The sequence below is a fragment of the Spermophilus citellus genome (genome assembly GCF_964194105.1).
Source record: "Spermophilus citellus genome assembly, chromosome: 5".
Lineage (NCBI taxonomy): Eukaryota > Metazoa > Chordata > Mammalia > Rodentia > Sciuridae > Spermophilus > Spermophilus citellus.
This window is the reverse complement of record NC_138186.1, coordinates 21,968,920-21,972,313: the sequence shown is the minus strand read 5'-3', so window position 1 is coordinate 21,972,313 and position 3,394 is coordinate 21,968,920.

The window sequence follows — 3,394 nt, the reverse complement described above, 5'->3', positions numbered from 1 at the left end:
TTAGCAACATCAGTATGTGAGTGGGCATCTTTGTAACTGCATCAGGAGAGAAATCTAAAAGGAGGAATAAGCTAAGATTGATAGTTACAGCAGGCCCTGCCCACCCCTCTCTAAGGGGAATGCTTCCAAGTCTCAATCTCAGGAGGTTGAGCATCCATGTTCTCTATCGAGTGGACACCTACCCACCATCATCTTGCAACAGAGTACCACAACTCTGGAGTCACCTACCAAACTGTCTCTAACACACACACACACACACACACACACACACAAACACACACAAGCGAATAACAGGACAAACCAAGAGGCCTTCTTCCATGCTCCCTTTTTACCATGTAGTCTCTGTACTTCTCATTCTGATGGCTCTATTTAGAGACTGACTGGAGATTACATATATTCTCATAGCTGAAAACAACCATGGAAAGTGAAACTTTCAAACATTCACTGTTAATCATCATGTTTCCTCAAAAACTTCTTAAAGGCAATATACCAATGACATGGGAATCTGGGTTTTAGTAGAAAAGTGGATGGAAGATATGAACAAGGGTATTCAGCTCCTAACTCAGGGAAGTAGAGAAGTGGAGATGCATTTTCCATCTTCACCACCATAACACCACCAAACTGGAAAGAGATTGGGAAGGACAGTTTGAATGAAGAAAGGCAAATTTGCCCTCTGTAAATTGCCTACGCCCCCAAGGCACAATAAGTCCTCTCAGCAAAAGCCAAATGTAAAACCTCATCTAGAATTACATAGAAGAAATGGTTTTGAATTCACTGGGAAAAAATGTTGCATTTTCTCCCCCATAAAGAGTATGTTAAAGAACTTCAAAACCATATTGCAGATAAGCCTCTCAATACTTTTAATGATCCATGAAGTTATCAGATAGGTTATCTGATAAGCAATTTTTACTTTTTTATTAATATAGTTAATGGACAAAATCAATTTTTTTTTTGCATTTCATTCTGTGCCTCTTGGATGCCAACATTAACTCTGATTTGCCTAGTAAGATGCATTTAGACCACAGAGATATCTTGATTTCTGAAAGTAATATAGAACTTAGTTCTATTGGCCTTTTTCTCTCAATTCAAAATCATCTTAAAGCTAAAATATTCTTGGTATTTGTTCACATTTTACTGTGTTTTGTACATTTAAGAAGTTTTCATTGTGCAATTCTATATGCTGCTTGGCATATTTGTCTAGAGAGCTAGAAAAAAAACTATACACTTTGAACACAATGTATGTGAACATAATGATAATTATAGGCCTGCAAAGACTTTTAAATAAGCAATGTATAGTATTGGTAAGAATATCTGATAATGGTATTTGAGTAGTTCTTATTTGTTAATGAAAACTAGGCATAGCTTTGGGTGGGGACAAGTCTTCTTTTGCCATTCCATTTACCCTTGAAGTAGTTAATGAAAATGTAGAAACTTAAGTTGCTGTAATATGTGAGTACCTCAGAAAATATAGCAGTTAAGTTTTCAATAACAACAGCCTCATTCCAATATTGGATGGCAAAGATAAGTTGTTTACTTCCTTGGAGAATAGAACTGTGGTAATCAGAGCCTGGGAAGGAACTAGAAGAAGAAGGGTTGAGGAGAAGTACAGGGGTGCAGTTGGATGAGAGGAGTAACTTCTAATGTTCTATAGCATAGTAAATATGTTTGACAGCAGTTATATATTACTAAATAACTAATAGAGTATTTTGAATGTTCCAAGCACAGAGACAGATAAATACCTAAGGATATATGCCAATTAAATTGATATGATCCTGACACATTGTTACACATTTTTATACACATCTTGAAATATCACCTGTGTCTCATAAGTATGTACAATTAGCTGTGTCGATTAAAAATCAAAATATATATTTTTAAGAAAGATTTATTATTTCTTCTGTTAATTACATGATTTGTGAGAATCCCTTTTTAATTTTTTCCTAGTACTGTGGGTGAACCCAGGGGCATTAAGCCACTGAGCCATACTCCTAGTTTTTTTTTTTTTTTTAAGTTTTTATTTTGAGATAGGACCTCTCCTAAATTGCTAGGCTGGCCTTGAACTTGAGATCCTCTTGCTTCAACCAAAATTGCTGGGATTACAGGCATAGGCCACCACATCTGGCAAGAATCCTTATTCTTATTGTGAGGAGCTGGCTCTTCCTTTACCTATATCTCCTATCTCTGTGTGGGGTAAACACTAGTCAGTACCTAGGAAGGTATTGTTCCTGGCAGTGAGGTAAGGACTCCAAAGAATGTGATAAGGAAGAAAATGGAGAGGAGCAACTGTTTGTTTCCTTTCTCTCTAATCTTCAGGTGAGGAATAAAGCAGAGTGACCTTGGTTATAAAGTAGAAGAATATACTAATAAAACTTCTGAAGAACTTCACCTCTGCAGTGAGCAAGCAGCCTACCCCATATTTTCCTCTGCTTGTACATGCCGTGCAGCCCTCTATTGTATCCTGGCCTGCCACCACCAAGGAGCACGTGAGTCATAAAATATCCAAACCCTATCTGTTGAATCCTCAAAGTTCCTTCTTTGGGACTGAAAAACCCTTGCACCCCAGGGGCATGAACACTCTATTTCTAATTGTGTCCTTTTTTTTTGTTTTTTTTTTTGAATTGTTGTTCTCTTATATAAGTATAGTTAATAAAGATTTGCATTGGAAAATTAACAAGGAAAATAATTTACAAGCATTTTTGGACATTACAATATCTTCAGAACTCCATTCCAAACAAGTGTTATGACAACTTATAATAAGGAGCTAAATTATTTGCTTAAGTATAAACATAATTCTTTGTGCATATAGTTAAGCACTTTGATATACCTAATTTAAACAAACAAACAAAATAAATAAAATCCCCAGGGAAATCTTTGCCAGTAGGAGAAAAACTTTACAACCTCTCAATCTAAATCACATGCCAAAGCTGATATTTAGATTCCAATATCACATATAAATCTAAAATCCTTTGACATTTTATATGACTTAAATATGCATTTTAGAGGCTGGGGATGTGGCTCAAGCAGTAGCTCGCTCGCCTGGCATGCGTGCGGCCCGGGTTCCATCCTCAGCTCCACATACAAACGAAATAAAAAAAAATATGCATTTCTCTCCAGCTTGCAGCATCCCTTTGTCAGAAAGGTGGTCAATTATTGCAGGGTTGGAGCAATTTAGGAGTAACATACGATGCCAGGCTCTGTAGCCACGGGTAGTCTGGTTATGAGAGTCTACCCTTGTAACAACAGAGAAGCAAATAAAATTTAGAGAAGTTATACATTGGAATTATGTATTTCCATTGTGTCTTTAGAATGAAGAAACTCTCAGGACTTGGGATGTAGCTGGCGGGTAAAATGCTTGCCTTCCCAGGAAAAGGCTCTGTGTTCAATTCTCAGTACT